This window comes from Mustela nivalis, assembly GCF_964662115.1.
Source record: "Mustela nivalis genome assembly, chromosome: 4".
Classification (NCBI taxonomy): domain Eukaryota; kingdom Metazoa; phylum Chordata; class Mammalia; order Carnivora; family Mustelidae; genus Mustela; species Mustela nivalis.
Window position 1 is genome coordinate 63,768,763 of NC_139023.1, and position 13,428 is coordinate 63,782,190.

Sequence of the window (13,428 nt, forward strand, 5' to 3'; positions counted from 1 at the left end):
AATGAATATAATCTTAAAAACACTTTTTTTTTTTACATTTTAAATTTATATTTATTTGGGGGAGTGGTGGAGAGAGACCAGCAGACTCCTCACCCTGAGCATGGAGCCCAGCATGGAGCTCAGTCTCATGACCCTGAGATCATGACCTGAGCTGAAACCCAGGAGTTGGATGCTTGATGGGCTGAACCACCTAGGTGCCCTCAAAAGGTTTTTTGTTTGTTTGTTTAAGATTTATTTAGTTCATTTGAGAGAGTGTGAGCACGAGTGGGAGGGGTGGGGGGAAAGGGAGAGAATCCCAAGCCGACTCCCCACTGAGTGTGGAGCCTGATGCAGGGCTTGATTCCACAACCTCTAGGTCATAACCTGAGCTGAAACCAAGAGTTGGACACTTAACTGACTGTGCCACTAAAGCACCCTGAGAAGGGTTTTAATTAGTGTAAAATTCCAGCCCCAAATCTTTCACTTCTGTGTCTTACATTGCTGTGCATTTTATTTTATTTTATTTTTTGAAACTGTCATTATTGTTAAGGGATCCACTTCTGTGACTGTCATGAAACCAAGGCTGGATTAACAGTCATGAATCCTGGAGGTAACTGCACCTGACTCTGAACTTCCCGGCTGTGAGCACCGTCTTCTCTAACTCAGCTGAAACCCAGGCTCCTGAGCTCTCAACCCCTGCCTCCCTATTCCTGGAAGGTGCTAAAGCCAGCTATGTAGGAGTCTTTCTCAGAGGAGAAGATAAACCCTCTCCTTCGCGTTACGAAGCAGAAACCCCAGACCTCAGGCAGGCTGGGACCTGTGCAGGCTGCTGGGTATTTTAAAGACTTTTGTTTATTTTTAGAGAGCGAGGAAGTATGGGCATGGGGGAGGTGGGGAGGGTAGAGGGAGAGAGAGGCCCTAGCAGACTCTGTGCTGAGTGCGGGCTTCGATTTCATGGCCTCAAGGTCATGACATGAGTGGAAATCAGAAAGTGGATAACTAACCGACTGTGCCACCCGGGTGTCCCGGCCACTGGCTATTTTAAATATATTTTCGATGATATGGCATTGTCTGTAAAGTATTTCTGTTTTAGGTCTTGAGAATTATCAGTGATGGATGGAGAATTTCAGAGATAAACATTCATATTAATGCCAGTCCACTTGGCCTCCCAGAGTTAGTGGAGCTTCTCAGCATCGTTCCCAGATTCAGGGATGCCTCAGAGTACACTGAAAATTGGTAGCATTTATAAATTCTTTAGCAGCTGTACGTGACCCCAGCAGATGTTTATGAACGACAGGGGCTTCTCCGTCAGCTTGCCCTTCCACCAGCCCCTGGAGCGTGGCCTCTGCACTGCACTCGGCCTTCCAGTGTTGCAGGGCCACTGGCCAGTTGAGTTCCAACCTAGTGGTGGCTCTGCCATGAGCATCCTATTACACCTCTGTCTTTAGAGCCAACTTGGTGGCTCTGTGCAGTGGAAGTAAACCCAGGATCATTTTAGGGGCTGTAAGCACCCCGACATCTCAGGTGCCTGCTTTGCTGCTGGGCCTGGAGTGTGTGCTGTGGGAAAGTGCTGTGTGTCGAAGGCATTGGACGTAGGCCCAGCTCCTTTAGTGTGGGTATTCCAGGATTGTGAATGAGGACTAAGGCATGCCTGGGGGAAAGGGAGGGATTGGGAACTTTCGATCCCATGGAGTTCTGATTGATTTACTGTATAGCACAATATAATTTATGTGATTTTTATTTTTTAATAAATATTTTTATTTATGTATTTATTTTAAAAGTTTTTATTTATCTATTTGACAGAGAGAGAGAGCACCAGTAGGCAGAGCAACAGGCAGAGGGAAAGGGAGAAGCAGGCTCTTGGCTGAGCAGGGAGCCTGACGTGGGGCTCCATCCCACAGGATGGGAGCCAAAGGCTGCCGCTTAACCAACTGAGCCACCCAGATGGCCCTGTATGATTTTTAAAAGGGTAATAAATGTACTTATTTATATACTTAAAATCTTACTCCTAAATGGTATCTTCAGTTTAACTTTTCAACCCTAGGAAATTAAGGATACCAGGACCCTAGATGGTCTAGGTCTTATACCTTGATCCTTAGGGAAAATGGTAAATCTATTTTAAAAGGTAATTATTTCCCAAAGTGTGTTCTTGGGAACACAGAAGAGATCTGTAATTAAGTGAGTATGGAAAACGCTGTCTACCTTGTTTTCTTCCTGGAGGGTCCAGATGCACATTACCTACCATACTAAAAGTTATAATAATAATAAATAAACCTACTTTTGTTTCAGCTCTGGTATTTCCCTAATTCATGCAAGAGGAAGAATTTCTACAGCAAAATAATACATTTTATATCACCTAGAATAAATACACTTTAGGGGAATTGTAGCAGCTTATACTTTAAATGATGACACTATTCATTTAAATAGTTTCCTAGGGACTGTAGGTACATAGTTATCCTCAGAGTCCCAGCTAAAGACTTGAGTTAATCTTTGAAGCATGTAATTAATGGGTAAAAAATACAGGTACTTTGAACCCATTCTGAGTTCTCTAATGAATCTCTTTTTGCAAAATCAAAGAATTTTATTCTGAACATTGAAAATTTCTAACTAGTAGGATATGTATCAGATAATCATCTAAAAATTTTTATTGAATTAGGTATCTCTTATTGAGAGATACCAAATCTTACCAAAATTTTATTGCTTATTACCCAGTTTTGTTTTGGAGAACTGTAATATGTATCACTTAGCTTATGGCTTTAATTTAGTATTTTTGAAAAATGCATGGTCTTACCAGTGAGCCTCAGAGTTTCGGCCACTTTTTCCGCCCACCTACTGAAACTCAGAAGACAGATCACTGTAAATTTGAGGTCAGTAGTTGAAAGCTGTAGAGTTTTAAAAATTTTTTTGAAGAGTGTATGTGCGGGGTTGGGGGTAGGTTGAAGGGGTGCGGAGTGAGAGGGAGGGAATCTCGAGGCTCAACTCTGAGCAAGGAACCCAGTGACACAGGGCTCGATCTGACAACCTTGAGATCATGACCTGAGCTGAAATCAAGAGTTGGACGCTTAACAAACTGAGCCCCCATCCTCCAGGCGCCCCAGGAGCTATAGAATTTTTATGCACAGAGATAGATGTTGGACAAGCAACAGTATCGCTCAGAGAAACTATTTTGATACACCATTGTGATCTAGTATCTTATTTAATAAATGTTTCATCCTTGACTAAACGGTTTTCATCATGGTATAGCCTCTTGCATTTTCGGAATTCTAAAAATCTGCTTGTTTAGATTTTTGTTTCTAAAAAAGTTGTTTAGTGTTGAAAATTTTTCTTGGAGTTGAAGGTCCATATAGTTTCTCCTAATTGAAATTTCTAAATTTCTGAAATTTAGTTTTACCACTTTCCAGCTGTTTTTAGGATTTCATAATAATGAACTTTGTTTTATTTATTCATTTATTTATTCATTTATTTAAGTTTTTTAATTTATTTATTGGACAGAGAGATCACAAGTAGGCAGGCAGGCAGAGAGAGAGGAGGAAGCAGGCTCCCCGCTGAGCAGAGAGCCCGATGCGGGGCTCGATTCCAGTACCCTGGGATCATGACCTGAGCTGAAGGCAGAGGCCTAACCCACTGAGCCACCCAGGCGCCCCTGAACTTTGTTTTTTAATGTTTGGCTTTTGTTTGGTAGCTGTATTATCGTTTGCAGGAGGACACTTTCAGATGTCACTGTGTGCACTTACTGTCTGCCCTCTGACCTAAAGGGCTTTCTGCATGGTTTTTCATTCTGTAAAGTGCCTGACATGTGGTTTGCCCTTTCTAGGGAAAAACGACATTTTTGTAAGTCTCCAGTAAGGACTTTTTTGAAGGTATAAAAGCTGCCATTTTGCAGTCCTGCTAATGAATTCTGGTGTCAGTTATTAAGATCTAGATGAGTGATAAATGCTGGTTATTGTAATGGAACTTGCAAAGAGATTTCAGTCTGGGAACATCAGCCTAGCTTTCAAACCAGAAATACTAACAGATGAGAATGAATCATCTAATAACTGGCCTCAGAGTAAAAGTTAGAAATAAAACAATGTTACTTTGCATAAGCAGTTTATCTCCCTCTGGTTAGCCCCTTTAGGACTCTAAGAACTTAAAGGCTGGCCCAGACTTTGGGTTCTGTAAGCACTCGCCAGTAGCACACCAGGGGGAGAGTTTCTCCAGGTTGGACTGAAAAGTTCTTTTCTTTTATTTAGTCTCTTTACACGCATGGTACAGTTCCCGTTTGTTTTGCTTTTGGAAGTCTGTCCTGTGCTTCTTATTCTCTGTGCGACCAGGTCCTTTCATTTCACCTGTCTTCATTATCTAGCTCTTCTTCCTTTTTCTTATCTTTTTACCTTAGAGATTAACCAGGTCTGTTACGTGTGTGCAATTTAGTAAGACCTTTGCTATTTCCTGTTACTCTGGAGTAATACTTTCAGCAATAAGAACAACCCTACGTTCATGAAAAGAATTAATTTTCATTGTCACTGGAGAATATATAGTGGTCAGTATATTTCTGATAGCCTGGCTAGTAAAAATGGAATTTAATCTTTGTGCAGTTCTTCCTATTTGCGTGGAAAGCACTCGTGTCCCACACTAGTCTCATTGCTTATATTGCCTTAGAAGCCTTATTCACTTCCTAGGACTTGGCACGTTTCTAGATGGGGAAGCAATTGTAGGTCCGACTCTCCCTGTCTCCATAGTTTTTCAGATACAGAAGCTTAACCAGGTGCATATGATCAGCTTTTAGCCTGTGTCATTTTTTCAGTGATAAGAGTTCTGGTTTAGGGGGCGCCTGGGTGGCTCAGTGGGTTAAGCCGCTGCCTTCGGCTCAGGTCATGATCTCAGGGTCCTGGGATGGAGTCCCGCATGGCTCTCTGCTCAGCAGGGAGCCTGCTTCCCTCTCTCTCTCTCTCTGCCTGCCTCTCCATCTACTTGTGATTTCTCTCTGTCAAATAAATAAATAAAATCTTAAAAAAAAAAAAAAAAGAGTTCTGGTTTAGGCTGATTTCTATGGATTTTCTCCTCTGGTCATAGATTAGCTCTGAAGGCCTGCTACCTACTAAAGAAAATGAGTGATCCCTTATGTTCCAAATCGATGCACTGAGATTATGTACATGTGTGTAATTAGTTCATTATAAATGTACACTCTCTGATCTGCCGGGCAAGTATTTAGGGTCTTTGTGAAAAGTAGTAGAATCTAAAAGCTTAGTTCAAACATCTACTTTCTTTGTTCTCTTTTTTCCTACTTATATTTTTTATATCCTTGACTCTTCCTCTTTAAGGCTTTTGTGTGTGTGTGTGTGTGTGTGTGTGTGTGTGTGTGTGTGTGAAAGTTGCATTGATACAAAAATTGAGGAATTATGAAAAGACCGTTTCAGGTAATTCAGGCCCTTGAATATTGAGCACTTTGTCAAATTTATTGTGAAATTTGTAGTGCAGAAGACCAGGTAAAATATGAAGGCATAAATTGCAAGAGTACCAAACTAGATTAAGGAAGGTGTTAGACAGTGGGTTTCAGCAGGAAGAAGTACAAGTTGATTACCTCAGGATGAAGCCCAAAGCCCGTTAACGTAGAATGGTAAATACAGAGGGAATGAACCTGAGGGTCATTGATTTTGTATCACTAACAGTGTGCCCTGTATCTGGCACATGCAAAGCCTCCAGCCCACATGTGAGTGGTGGAAGAGTGAACTAGGGCTCCTGGGCTAGAGTTGTTCCCCACCTGGCAGCTGAGAACTTGACTGGGGCCCAGTGGTTTCCCACACACGCTAGCCTTAGGAATATTGTATTTCCCAAGGCTGTCCCTCAGAATTTATTCCATTTAGATGTGGAAAGTGTTTAGTTTGACACAGTTTTGCTCACCTGCCAAGGCCTAAGTATTTTGCTAATTAGCATGTGGAACATCTCACAGTTTGGCTTTGGGGAACTTTCAGCCTTGCTTGTGAAGGAACCCACATGCAGGAGGCTGTTGGGAGAATAGTGTGAATGCGTGTCATTGAGAAGCAGAGAACAGGGAGGACAGTGAGTGCCCCCAGTGTCACAGAAAGTGAGTAGTGTGGCATTAAGTAGTCAGGGATGGCTTCTTAGAGGAGATAGGGCAGGGGTTGGCTGTTGCCAGGTGTTAATGTTTCAGCAGTGCTCACACCTTCAGAAACCTTCCTGAGCATGTTACTTTAGTCTCTTTTGTGGGGTGTGGTTGTTTTTTTTGTTTGTTTTGGCAGTGTTTTGATTTATCTCCTTCAAATAGTCCAGCCAAGTTGATCAGAAGCTGGTTTTCAATAGTGTTAGACTTTAAAGTTGTTTCCTATCAAGAGTCCCACATTTTGCCTCTTAAAGTAGCCCTTAGGGCTGTTGACACCTGTTACTGCTCTCCCCTCCTCCTCGGCATCGGAGAGGCAAGCTCCCCCTGAGCCCTGCTTGGAATGATGCCATGAGACTTGCTTTAGCTGGAGAGATGGGGGCTCACTCCCGGGAGGGAGTTTCCAAAGCACTGGTGCATGCTTTGATATAGATTTTCTTTGCCCCTGGTTCCTGAACTAACAGGGTTCAAGGTTGGTGACCGCACGGTCATCTTGTGTGCAGAGTCCCAGAGTGGTTGTGCTGTGATTATTATGCTGAGCGTCCTGCCAGTCCAGGATGGACCTGACTCCTATGATTTGGGGATTGTTTATTTCTGCAGCATAATCCACCCTGTTTGACTAAATAACCTTTCTTCCTGAATTTTGAACCTTGAAATTTGGCCCTTATCCAGGTTATTGTCAGTTTTCTTTTTGCTTTGTCAGTAAGCATCATGGTCCTTGCTGTTCTGTATACAGTTTGACATTGTCTCTGAACCCTCCATGATTACTTTCTACTGCAATGCCATTTGACCTGATGACATTCGAGACCCAACAAACACAAAGGCAAGTGTTTTCCACTTCTCTCAGACTGTCCCTCTGGTACTCTGTGCTGTCTCAGAGTGGCTCTGCCTAGCATCCCATCTTGCAGGTGTGAGGGGGAGTGTCTCATACAGTCCACAGGTACAGGGAGGAGGGGGCGTAGGTTCTGCTGAGCCTGTGACTCTGCTTAGTCCAACATAGGAGAGAATCTAAGCCAGAATTGTTTAGCAGAACTTCTGCAGTGACAGAAATGTCCTATATTTGCACAACAGCCACTAGCTACACATGGCCTTGAGCTCTTAAAATGTGGCTGGTGTGGCCAATTTTTTTTTTTTTAATTTTATTTGTTTATTTGACAGACAGAGATCCCAACTAGGCAGAGAAGCAGGCAGAGAGAGAGGGGGAAGCAGGCTCCCTGCCAAGCAGAGAGCCTGATGGGGGACTGGATCCCAGGATCCTGGGATCACGACCTGAGCTGAAGGCAGCAGCTTAACCCACTGAGCCACCCAGGCGCCCACTTGTGGTCGATTTTTAATTAAAATGTTAAATAGCCATATTGGACCCTAGCACAGCACTGGGAAGATGTAATGTTAGGTGAAAAGCAGAGAATACAGAAGTATGTATTAGTATTTAACCTGTTGAAATAAGAAAACATTTTAAGTTCTATGAAAAGGAAAAATAACCACTGAAAATGACCACATGGAAATACTGTGAATTATATTAAGGTGGAGAAATTGTGTATGGGTGTCCTTCTGTTTTCATATTTAGAAAAATACTTTAACCAGCTTCTGTAATGAAAGTAGATGTGATCCACTTGAACAGAAAAGCAGAAGTGCTTGGAGACTAAAAGAGCGAGGCCATGGGTTGAACAGATCTCCATGTACAAGACCTGCGCTTTGCACTATGTGCTGAGAAGCGCCGTTTGGAATGGTTGACGGGTGCTCTGTGACTGGTTGTGCTGCCATACGAGCCAGTGGAGACAGTGCCACAGATGATAGCTGTGAGCCATGTCAGAAAGGGATGATGCTTTTGAAATAGTCGTAATGTGTTTTCAGCACATCTAAAAATACATGGGCCCTACTACAAAAGAAGAAGGGAAACCCTTTGACATTTAAATTCCACTGGTCACTTGTCCCCTTGGCTTGAGCTCTAAGGAATGGACTATAGGATGTCTGTTTCTTCGAGCTTCTAGGAGTCACTGCTGCTAGTCACCTGAGATGACTCTGTAGGCACACAAATGGGGCTGTAATTTGAATTACTTCTAGGAATGTGTGTGGTGTTAAAAAGAGGACAGAAAGACACCATTTTATTTCTTGAAACTTTGTTACACAAGGAAAGAGATTTTGGAAGATCAGTTAACTCCTTCAAATTGACCCTTTATCCCACTGTAAAAAGAGCCTTCATTATTCTGTCATTCACTTGAAACTTGTGGCCTTACCATGTCTTAATTATTTGTTGAAAAAGTACTTAGTAATAACTTAAGTTCTAGATCTGTTTTCTTTTTTTCTTAGTGGACAGATCATTTGGGACTAATTATATGACTCAGAAACATATAGACTAGATAGTTAAAGAATTAAATGCTTTTATTTTATTTTTAATTAATATATAATGTATTATTTGTTTCAGGGGAAAAGGTCTGTGATTCATCAGTCTTATACAACACCCAGTGCTCACTACCACACATACCTCCCCAGCATCCATCACCTGGCCACCCCATCCCCCCACCCTCCTCCCCTCAGTGCTTTTATTTTTAAAATTCAGTTTGTTATGCTAGTCCCAGATCTAATCCTAAATGTCCCAGACCCCAGGGCCCTGACTCCTGGAGACCAGCTTGGTGTGAGGTTTCTGGCAGTGGGGACGGGGGGGGTATCTTGAGAGGGTCAGGGGGCATGATGTGTATTCCCCCTGCCCTTTGCAGTTTGACTTCCAGGCTCAGACTAATATTAAGCCTGGAGGCTTTCCTTGATCCCCAAGCCTGCACAGAGTTGCCCCAGTCTTGGGGGTAGATTTTCATTCATCACCAGGGCTATTTTTAATCCTTGATTAGAAATAGCATTTCTAGAAGTTGAACACTGGGCCACAGAAAAAGCACCCAGGGTGCGCTGAGGTCCTCTGGATTTATGCTGTTTGGGGCTGGTGTGGCTTCTCTGCAGAGACTGCTCTGCAGGTGTGCACATTTCAAAACAGAGAAAACTGGGCAGCAAAGGGGGTCATTGTATTTCTGTGTTCATCCTCTGCACCTTAAAACCACCTTATTTGCAGTGTCACATTTGAATTTGTAGCAGAGAATAACATGTTAACAAGAGGGAAGGCTTTGATGTGACTAGAAACTAGGTTCTTATCAGTGAAGGAAATTTCATAGTTTTTTGCTTGTTTTAAGGATAGTAAGGAAGTTGAGAATTTTTTGTTCCAGAAGAGTAGTATTTTTTACACATATACTATTCTCATAATCTGGTCACTGAAGGGATGTGTAAAATAAAGCAGGTATAAACCTGTTTGAGGGGTGCAGTTTGTAACAATACCTTCCATTTGTGTGACAGTTTATGAAATGCAAAGGCCACAAAAACATAAATGTGCTTCTCCTTTGCTCTTGGCAACGACCTTATGAGACATTGAAGTGTAGAGAGAGCTTGTATTTATTATTCTGTTTTACAGATGAGAAAACAGACCCCAAGAAGTCATGGGCACAAAACCAGCTATTAAGTAGCAGAGATGAGACTGACTACAAAAACCTAGATGTTATGACTGCTAGGTTCGTGAACTTTCCACTCTCCCGTGCTACCTGCAAGAATTAAAGAAGACCTAAGTGGTATAGAAACTTCGTAGGCATTTAATTATACCTGTATATATTTTTTGCATCCTTAATGGAAACCATTTAAAGTTTGTTGTAAAAAAAGACAGAAAAATCTAAAATAAGTGTGTTATAATGGGACTTTTTTTTTTTTTTTTTTAAGACTATTTGAGAGAGCGACTGAGCGAGAGCATGAGTGGAGGGGAGGGGCAGAGGGAGAGGGAGAAACAGACTCCCAGCTGAGCTGGGAGCCAGATGCGGGGCTTGTTCCCAGGTCTCTGGGATCATGATCTGAGCCAAAGGCAGACACCTAATGAACTGAGCCACCCAGGCCCCCCTCTATTGTGGGACCTTTTAAATTGTCATTTATGCAGCCTGGTCTTTAGGATAATTTGGGTTAGTTTTGTGTAGGAGAAAGATACTCAAGATGATCCAAAGGTCCCTCTTTTTTCTGTAAACCTCTGGAGAATCAGATGTTGAAAAATGAAGTGAAGCAAGACAGAAAGCCTTTGAGTATATACAGTGGTGCTCTTTCTTTCTTTCTTTCTTTTTTTACATTTTATTTTATTTATTTATTTATTTATTTTTTAAATTTTTATTTTTTATAAACATATATTTTTATCCCCAGGGGTACAGGTCTGTGAATCACCAGGTTTACACAGTGGTGCTCTTTCTTTAAAACTCTTCTAGAGGAGCACCTGGGTGACCCAGTCTGTTACACATCTGACTTTGGCTCAGGTCATGATCTTAGGGTCCTGAGATGGAGCCCTTATCAGGCTTCCCACTCAGTGGGGAGTCTGCTTATCCCTTTGCCCCTCCCCCCACTTGTTCGTTCTCTCTCATAAAAAAAAGGCTTGAAAAACTTTTGGAGAATTTAGTTAAACCCAAATGAAATTTAACTTCATACAGACTAAATTTCACATTTAGAATGAGCGTAACAGTTTGAAATTTGGGTGTTTGCCAGCTGTGTTCTCGAACTTGTCAGGCAGATATTAGATGGGTTTTGCTTTGGTTTGTCAGACCCTTCTTCTGTTTTGACCATGTGGTAGATTGTAACCCAAAATAAATTTTAATTAAGAATCATGAGCCAACATACCTTTCAGTTCAGAACTAGAAATAGAGTCTCTCATTTAGTCAAATGTTCATCCCTCTATCAGAGCTTGCTTCTTAGGGAGAAGCGGCTTAGTTATGGCCCAGTATTCTGTACCGAGGTCCTCTGGTTACAGTTGTTCAAAATACAGAGAATGGACACTGGCTCCAAGAACATTTAGACCTGCCGTTATGGTGCAGGGAGAGCCATCTTGTGCTATTTCTGTCTCAGACCCTGTTACTGGGATCCACTCAGAGTTCTTACGCAGACAGCTGCCAGATAGCCTGTCAGCAGCAGACTTACCAGTGTCTGCTCTTCTCCGTGGTCCTCTGCAGTCTGAACTAGAGAGAGTGAAAAAAAGATCATAACCGCTAGTGACTCGAGGGATATGGCCCATTATTTAATAATGATATGGCGTCAGATATTGGACAGGTTCGAGGAAGAGTTCTCATAGGGTTTTAACCAGCTCTGAGGAGAGCTTGGGAGTTTAGTGTACTTCATTTTGCATTTGTATGCTGATTTTTTTTCTCACTCACTTCTTGAATCCTTGCACTTGGCTAAAGAAGTGTGAAATCTCTTAGTGACAACAGAGAGAATCCTGTGGTTGGTTGGGTTGAAACCTTTTTTTTTTCTTTTTTTCTTTTAGAGAAAGAGAGCTGGGAAGATGCGAGGTACAGAGGGAGAGAGAAAATCTCAAGCAGGTTCCATGCCTGTCATGGAGCCTGACATGGGGCTCGATCTCACAAACCTGAGATCATGACCTGAACTGAAATCAAGAGTTGGGCACCCAACAGACTGAGCCGCCCAGGTGCCTCTGATTAGTTTATAATTTAGTTCCATGTGGTCAGGGAATGTATTTTCTATGATTTGAATCCTTTTAAGTTTGTTGCAACCTTCTTTAGAGCCCAGAATTCAGTCTTCTGTCTGATTGATGATAATGTTGCTCTAGTTTTCTAAATCCTTATTGATTTTCTGTTTACTTTCAGTGATTGAGAGAGGGATTTTGAAATCTAGTACAGTCACGGATTTGTTTATTTCTCCTATCAGCTTTCACGCATTTTGAAACTCTGCATCCAGGTATATCATAAATAGGACTGTTACATCCTCTTGGTAATTGGCCTCTTTATCATTACGAAATGACCTTTTCTTCTGTTAATGCTCTGTTCTGAGATCTGTCAGATATTAATGTGGACATTCTACCTTGTACTTGTACTAAAAGACAGATTTACTTATTTATTTGAGAGAGAGTGTGTGAGAGGGCCAACTAGGGGAGGGGCAGGGAGAGAGGGAGAGAGGGAGAGGGAATTCCCAAGCCGACCCCCTGCCAAACACAGAGCCCAACGCAGAGCCCTAGCCCAGAATCCCAAGATCCCAACCTAAGACAAAATCAAGAGTCAGCTGCCATCTGACTGAGCCACTGGGACCCTTCCACCTTGCTTTTGTCAGTGTTGGCATGGTGTATCGTTTTCCATCCTTTTACTCTGAACCTATCCATGCCTTTATATTTAATGTGGATATTTTTATAAGTAGCATGTATCTGGGTCTTGCAGCTTTAAAGTCCGTTCTGATTTTCTCTGCTTTTTAATTGGTTGGTTCGACCGTTTACATTTGTTATGATTATTAACCTCTATCATATCACAGCCTGTCTCCAAGTGGTGTTCTACCATTCCGGGTAGTAGTAGTAGATTTCCCCCCTCCAGCCTTTGTGCTCTGTTGCTCTCCATTTTGCTTCTATAGATACTGCAAATCTCACAAGATACTGTTACTATTTTTGTTTCAATAGTGGAATTATCTTTGAAAGATACTGAAATAATAATAAGAATGTAGTTATACTGTTTCCGCTACTCTTTGTTCCTTGGAGTGGATGCACCTTTTGTTCTGGGTGTCATTTTACTTCTGCTCCAACATTTCTGATGGCTGTCTGCTGCTGCTGCTGGAACCCTCCAGCTTTGGCAAGTCTGAAAAAGTCTTTGTTTCACCTTTGTTTTGGAAGATTTTATGATGAGTATAGTTTCTAAGTTGATGGGTTTTTCTTCCAGTCCTTAAACTTTTTTTGCCTGATTATCTTCTCCTTTGCATGTTTCTGACAAGAAGGTTGGTATCCTTATTCATCATTTGCTGTGTTCTATGTAGTGTGTCTCTTCTGCCCAGCAGTTTTGAGCTTCTTCCTTTTACTATTTGTTTGGACAGTTTTGCTGCAGGAAGCCTAGGTGTCATTTTTTTTTATGTTTCTTGTGTTTATTGAACTTCTTGAATCTGTGCTTTTAGCGGTCATCAATTTTGGGGAAAATGTTGGTCATTATTTTTTCAAATATTTCTTGACCCCTTCTCTTTCTCTTCCAACTAAACGTATGTTAGATTTCTGAAAATTGTCACCCAGCTTGCCAAAGCTGTGTTATTTTATTCCTTTTCTCTCTGTGTTTCACATTGTATGGTTTCTTTTGCAGTTTAAGACTCTGGACTCTTGGGACGCCTGGGTGGCTCAGTGGGTTAAGCCGCTGCCTTCGGCTCAGGTCGTGATCTCAGGGTCCTGGGATAGAGTCCTGCATCGGGCTCTCTGCTCAGCAGGGAGCCTGCTTCCCTCTCTCTCTCTGCCTGCCTCTCCATCTACTTATGACTTCTCTCTGTCAAATAAATAAATAAAATCTTTAAAAAAAAAAAAGACTCTG

The 13,428-nt window shown here is 42.0% G+C and overlaps 1 protein-coding gene across 4 annotated transcripts in view; it reads left to right on the forward strand.

Moving 5' to 3' along the window:
* Positions 1-13,428, forward strand: part of KIAA0232 — an 85,745-nt gene that overhangs the window by 17,378 nt on the left and 54,939 nt on the right. The window contains exon 1 of one of the 4 annotated variants that reach the window (XM_082727491.1): positions 9,539-9,687. The exons of the other annotated variants lie outside the window; for them this stretch is intronic. The gene's annotated coding sequence lies outside the window, so the exon portion shown is untranslated. Of the gene's footprint in view, positions 1-9,538; positions 9,688-13,428 lie in introns of those variants that run through there. 4 annotated transcript variants of the gene reach the window in all.